At 37.6% G+C, this 6,858-nt stretch overlaps 1 long non-coding RNA gene across 1 annotated transcript in view; it reads right to left on the bottom strand.

Annotated features, from left to right (window-relative positions):
• LOC107561354 (uncharacterized) overlaps positions 1 to 4,966 on the bottom strand; it is a 21,847-nt gene extending 16,881 nt beyond the window's left edge. Inside the window, exons 1-2 of the long non-coding RNA XR_001605842.1 lie at positions 4,956 to 4,966; positions 3,677 to 3,681 (exon numbers count right to left, since the gene is read on the bottom strand). This is a non-coding gene — a long non-coding RNA (uncharacterized lncRNA). The remainder of the gene's footprint in view (positions 1 to 3,676; positions 3,682 to 4,955) is intronic.
• Between the last annotated feature and the right edge of the window lie 1,892 nt (positions 4,967 to 6,858).

The following is a 6,858-nucleotide window of genomic DNA, read 5'->3' on the forward strand; positions in this document are numbered from 1 at the left end:
AGTAGGAGTGAGGAGGGGGGGGTGGGGGGGGGGGGGGGGGTTGAGTTTATTTAGCATAATTATGAACATGGTCTTACCTAAGGACCACTGGGTTTATCCGACACCAGCTAAAGAGGTTTAAGTGCCTCCTATTATAATGTCATTTATGCTCTAATTCCACACAGACAACATAAGCTACACATACATTAAAATTCCACAGTGTCCCTTCCCAGCACCATATTATGCTTATGTGACATTCAGATACCTTTTTCTGAGTGTAAATAAACGTTAACTATTGAGATCATAGCAAGCTCTAACATATCAACTACACTCCCCACTGCCCCACGCCACCTCCTCCTACACACAGGCTCACACTCAGATAGGTTTGGAGGCGTATAGAAAGCCATTGCAGACACATTATGGAGAGAGAGAGAGAGAGAGAACAACCACAATTTCCATAATGACTCTGTGGATTTCACAGCTTTCGTTCATAACTGATTGTTTAAATATTAAAAAAGAATATGTAAAAAGCTATGCGAAAATGCTATTCTGTCATTTACTAGGGTTATTTTTAATTGTTGTGCTATAGCTATGTGACATGAATTGCACACTGTGTTTTCTATCGACCCGCTCAGAGAAGCTGCCATTTGTGGCTGTGGGAAGAGAGGCGCCCATCCTGTGACCTTATGATTGGATAGCTCTCAGTATCTAAATGAATCTCTGTGATTCACTGGACGCTTGACACCCACCGGGGCCCACCCACACACGGTATGGCTGCACAAAGAGGCAAATAGTGCTGAAGGCTGCTTGTGAACGCTGTGATATTATTCATTTCTTGGCGCAGACTTATATAGGCCTCTTGTGCAAACAAAGCCATTTGCTCAAAGATAAAAATACATAGCTGCCCATGTGTCCTTAGTCGGTACTTTAGCATTTTTATAAGTGCAAAGAAAGTTTTTTTTTTCCTCTAACACCAAATGTATATAATCTTCGGTTGTTTTCAGCTCCTTAAATTGTATAAAACATGAATTCTATGCTGAAGGGTATTTATTTTAAACTGTGTAAATGTTTGAACCATGTAAGTACGTGAACGCAGATGTAGCTATGAAAGCTCAGTTTTCACACACGAGTAAACATTGCACTCTCAGTGTTGCAACAAAAGGTGCAATAGCAGGAATGGTGCATACAAGTCCTCTTGGGACTTTGTATTTACATCCTAATTACGGCATCACATGGGTTCAAATAACTTTGGTCGGAACAAGATAATGTACATTTTCTGCATAAAATTCAACAAGATTTTTTAACTCTACATCTACAAAATGATGAATAAAGAATGCTATATAAAGAACGTAATTGTACAACACTGTGGTATTTTGTACATACAATACTTAAAGAAAATCCCACTTGTTTCCCACTTGTAAATATGGCTTTGTGGTGATGTTCAACTCATAAATACAACTTGAACACACCATTAGTGTAGTTTAAATGTTTTCTTTTAAGGTCATTTTTTCTCTTTTAGGTCAACTGTTAAAGTCAGCAAAATTTTGTGGGCAAAAAAAGTAATCAGTTGTCTATTGCCAGTTAGTGTAGCGACATAAGAAGCACAGCTCACACAGAAGTCACTTTCAAACCAAGCCGATTTCTGCTAGTAAACGCTGTGAAATTGTGTGACTAGATTGAGCCTGTTGTGCAATCTGCGTGAGGATATATTTTGTGTGAATTCCTATTGATATTACTGGATTTTGTCCCTGAAAATTCGCCAAACAACAGTAAATGTGACTGCAACTTTACTCTCTAACCACCAGAAGAGTGTGTGTTGGCAAAGCGCTTTTGTCTGCATTCACGTACTTGCATAGTATCTTAAATGTTCTCTTTAAAAAGTTTTGCTAACGCTGAAGGGTGCATTTTCTGTTTGATTAAATTAGTCCTTTCATATCAAAAATCACTGTGTGTGTAGTCTGAAATTTACCAAATTCTAGATTTATATATAAATAAATATTTTGTCTCTGTGAATGTGCTTTTTATGCTTCTTTCATGTTATTATTATTATTTAATTTCTTCAATCTAGAATTGTAGTTGGCCTATAGGCCCAGATAGACTATTTAATAGGATTTTTCTTTCTTTTTTCCATTTTAATCATAGCTGCTGGATATTTTGGTTGTTTGCATTTGATTGAATTTTTTTAATTAATCATAATTATGACAGTGATCAGGAAAGAGGAGAACTTTAACTTTGAATGTCATTGCTTACATCAAACAAAATGTGCTAACAAAAAAAAAATAATAATAACACAGGCATTGAAAATGGGCACAATTACATGGAACTTAATCTCAAAATGACCTGCAACTAAATTTAGCTTGACATAACAGAATGCATATTTTCTAGCACCAGAGTGGAACATCATTTTGCCTTGCATTTGTTTCTGTTTTTGTGGTGTTTTTTGTTTATTTTGTTTTTTGATGGTTGAGCATGAGCAAGCCAGTGATTGCACAACAACGCCAACCAAGGACTGTTTTGAAGAAAATTCAGTCCTTAAGGCTGAAGTGATGATGTGAGAGGAAAGTGAGATCAATAGTGCTTCCCGTCATAGACTTAAGGCTACAAAAGCGGTCAATCACTGCCGATGTCTTGTTGTTTTCTTTTAAACCCAACAATAAATATGCCAAAGTGTTGCAGCACCCCAAGCAAACCTGTGACTATATAGTGTTCTTGACATCTTGACAAGCTGTTGTATGAATGTGTTAGGTGTATGGCTTAGTGATACGGTCAGGCTGCTTTCAGCAATGTCTGAGTGCTGGAAGCTCATTTTGGATGCCTTCCTTATTTGATACAGCCATTTAAGGACATTAGTGCTCTAAATGAACTGATTAGTTGAATCTAGTTTGTCAGACCAAATAAAAAAAAACATCCACATCCAGTCTCACGGTATCTGTAAAAATGCATAGTTGTCCCTGTCCCAAGGAGACAAGCCAGTATTTTGAAATAATATCTGTTGTCAATACTCTATTAGGGTTGCTCAGATCACATTGTTCCTAATGACATGTTTCCTAATTAATCTATCTAGGCATTTTTCAGTGGAGTGACTCATTGGCCAATTATAGAGAGGATGTTGTTGAAATAGAGAATGTGGGCTGGTCTAGTAATTTCTCTTTCAATTAAATGCTCACAAACTCCCTGAATCCTTTCTCTTTAATTTCCACTCTCATGTAATGGTGTTCATTATGCTGGTGTTTGGGACACAGGCATCACAGATGAAAAGAAAGAGAGAAAAAAAGTATTTTGCAGGATTCTTGGAAACCAAGTGTACACAAACTTGCTGAAGCTGTATTATGACATGAAAGATGGACAAAGTCAGAAAGCGGAGGAGTGAAGAGGAAAACAACGGAGCTGGAGTTCAAGTGCTTGTACTGTAAGCTCAGAAGTATATTATGTGGATCTTAATGGGTTTAAATACAAGTTTGACGGGTGACATCTGACATCTCTCGGCAGGGTCAGTAATACCAAAACATGACACAAATGGCATACACTTAACCTGTGCTCCTTCAAACATTTTGTTTTTTGTTATGTAACATTGGATATTTTTATTTGAGTTTTATTATTTTTATTAAATATTCAATATCTCTGTAGTTATGCAGCATAGTGAACTGTAGCAAGCAATCTAAATACATTAAAATCTGCTTTTAAAAGATGCTGCCACATTTACTGTTGTTCTGCCAAATTTTGCTGGTAAAATCCAGTAATTTTAATAGAAATGCAAGCAATGGGGAATTTTGCATCAAGGCGAAATATTTCCCCATGCAGATTTTGACACGGATTTAAGTCCGTTATGCAAATTCACTTCACTGATCAACAGAAAGCTGTTTGGTTTGCTTTATACATCACACTGTTGACAGACAAGGGCTCTTTTTTGTCTAATGGTTCCGCACCTCAACTGAACAAAGCTATATAATTTAACTTAGAGACTGACTAATCATGTCAAATTTATTATAATATATGCATTTACATTATTTACAGCTACTTTGATTTTAATTTAGATGTAACAGTAATAATTTGTTTCTACTGAGAATTTATTTCAGTTAACTGATTCAACTGAAGCATTTGACACAAATGGGTGACACACTGTGGTTCTAATTAAGTAAAAAAAAGAACATAAATAAATAAATAAAATGCCCTTAAATGCCCATAGAAATAGATTTATATTTCATAAAATAATTAAATAAAAATAAAATATATTCGATATAAAAAATAAATAAAACTGGCAGGCTTGTTTTTTGTTTGTTTGTTTTCCACTGTTCAGACCTCAGTCACTTAGCTAGAACACTCTCAGTGGTTGTCATAGTCCCGATGCAAGCTTACGTAGGTTTAAAGTCAATAGATATTTTGCCAGTAATTGTTTTTCAAGCTGAACAGCACAGTGGCTTACTGGGTAGCACTGTAACACAAAAACTCACAGCAAAAAAGACCCTGGTTCAAGTCCCGACTTAGCCCGGATGCCTTTCTGTGTGGTGTTTACATACTCTCCCCATATCTGCACGGGTTTGCTCTGGTTTCCCTCACAATTGACCTTTTTCACGTTTCTGGGTTCTCAGCAGCAGAAGTCGTCATAGTTGGGTACACTTCTATAGCAGTGAATGGGAGACTAACACAAATATATTTTTGCATTCCCATTTGCTCAAATAGCAAAAGAAAAACTCCATGATAGTGTTTTCATGACTTTCAAAGGTGGGGGGGGGGGCCAGAGAGAGACCGATAATGGCAGTCAGTAGAGAGAACGATGCCAAATTTACTGTCACTTCATTGACGTTGTATTAGAAACACCCTCGCATTAGTGTTAACTAGTTTTTTTAGGTAATATAATACAACGTACAGTGTTATAAATGTACATACAGTTTTTAGTTCTTCATCTTCATACAGTTCTTCATCACAGTCTTGTGAAAAGGGTCCATCCAAAGACATGCAGCATAGGTGAAGTGGACACTATAAATTGCTTGAAGGTGTGTGTGAACTTTGTGATGGACTGGCCATCTCTTCAGGGTGCTGGGAGAGGATAAAGTGGTATCAAAAATGGATGGATGCCAGAGTGACACGAATCCTCGCTTCTCCAAAATAATGCACAAAAACAAATGTGACTCTGGAGCACAAAACCAGTCTTAAGTCGCTGGGGTATATTTGTAGCAAGAGCCAAAAATACATTGTATGGGTCAAAATTATTGATTTTTCTTTTATGCCAAAAATCATTAGGATATTAAGTAAAGATCATGTTCCATGAAACTATTTTGTAAATTTCCTACTGTAAATATATTAAAACTTAATTTTTGATTAGTAATATGCATTGCTAAGAACTTCATTTGGACAACTTTAAAGGCAATTTTCTCAATATTTTGATTTTTTTGCACACTCAGATTCCAGATATTCAAATATTTGTATCTCGGCCAAATATTGTCCTATCCTAACAAACCATATATCAATTTCATATGATGTATAAATCTCAATTTTCGAAAAATTGACCATTAGTTTTGTGATCCAGGGTCACAAATGTCATTTAGTGGTCCTGTTCTAGATAGGTGTATGACTGCAGCAAAAAAAAAAAGCACTCAATGAAGAAGAGCGAGCAGGTATGCTACAGGAAGGAATTCTTGTTTAATACATTGCAGCTGTTGATCATTTCACTCCCTGAACACTGAAAAGACACCAACAACTCAATTAGTCTTTCCAATTGAGTATAAATTCGTACATTTATGTTAAAGCAGGTGAAGTCTAATACTTGCAGGATGGAGAGCCCTGAGAGGACATTACCTCAAAGTGTCAATCTCAGCTCCTTCGCTCGTTTTTTCTTCACAATTATCTCAAAGGTTATTTGGGTTTCTCTCTGAGGCAGCTCCTCAAAAACATTTTGAAAATTGAGGCTTCATTAATATTAATTTTCCATCTACCTTTGCAGGTGTAGGCTAGATATCTTTCTTTGTGAGCGAAATTACGCCAATTACGCCATTATGCTGCATTTCTGCACGCAATCTTTTTGTTTTGTTAAGGACTTGCTTTCAGTGAAACAGGTGCAGAAGCAAACATGTATCCAAAGGCAAAAATAAGTTTACCTCTCGCTCTAAATATCATTCTCATTACATAGTAATAAATTTTTTATGTGATTTTTTTAATCCTCACCGTGTTAGGGATGGTAATAACAGGCTCTGCAGCTGCCTTGGCTTTTAGTGAGGTACAGCGTACTGCTGTGCGACCTGTGAACGACCTGGAAATGAATGACAGACAGGCCAAGATGTAAAACAGCTCATCTACCCTAATTGCAATCCTTCATGAGTGCTGCGAGATGCTTCACCAAAGGAGCCAAATGAAATGTCACCACCTCTAATTTGCTGCCTCTCAGTATCACATACTGAGAGAACACTCGAGGTATCTTGTCTCTCAACGGCTCGAGTATTTGCAGAGTGCAGCAACCTTTGAGCAGCGAGGATTGATTGATTTCTTTTTCTTTTGAACTGCAGAGGCTAGTGGCTTTTATGGAAAGACTATTATTGCAGTGCGCTGAGATCTCGGAGAAAGGTGAGGGTCTCTGCTGCCGTTCCAGAGATTCTGATGACTTTCACGTGCACCCTTATTGGAGAAGTCGTGGCCTAATGGTTAGAGAGTCGGACTTGTAACCCAAACGTTGCGAGTTCGAGTCTCAAGTCCGGCAGGAATTGTAGGTGGGGGGAGTGAATGTACAGTGCTCTCTTCCACCTTCAATACCATGACTGAGGTGCCCTTGAGCAAGGCACCAAACCCCCAACTGCTCCCTGGGTGCTGCAGCATAAATGGCTGCCCACTGCTCTGTGTGTGTGTGTGTGTCTGTGTGTGTGTGTGTGTGTGTGTGTGTGTGTGTGT

Source organism: Sinocyclocheilus grahami, unplaced genomic scaffold, assembly GCF_001515645.1.
Source record: "Sinocyclocheilus grahami isolate Dianchi unplaced genomic scaffold, SAMN03320097.WGS_v1.1 scaffold768.1, whole genome shotgun sequence".
In the NCBI taxonomy this organism is placed as follows: Eukaryota; Metazoa; Chordata; class Actinopteri; order Cypriniformes; family Cyprinidae; genus Sinocyclocheilus; species Sinocyclocheilus grahami.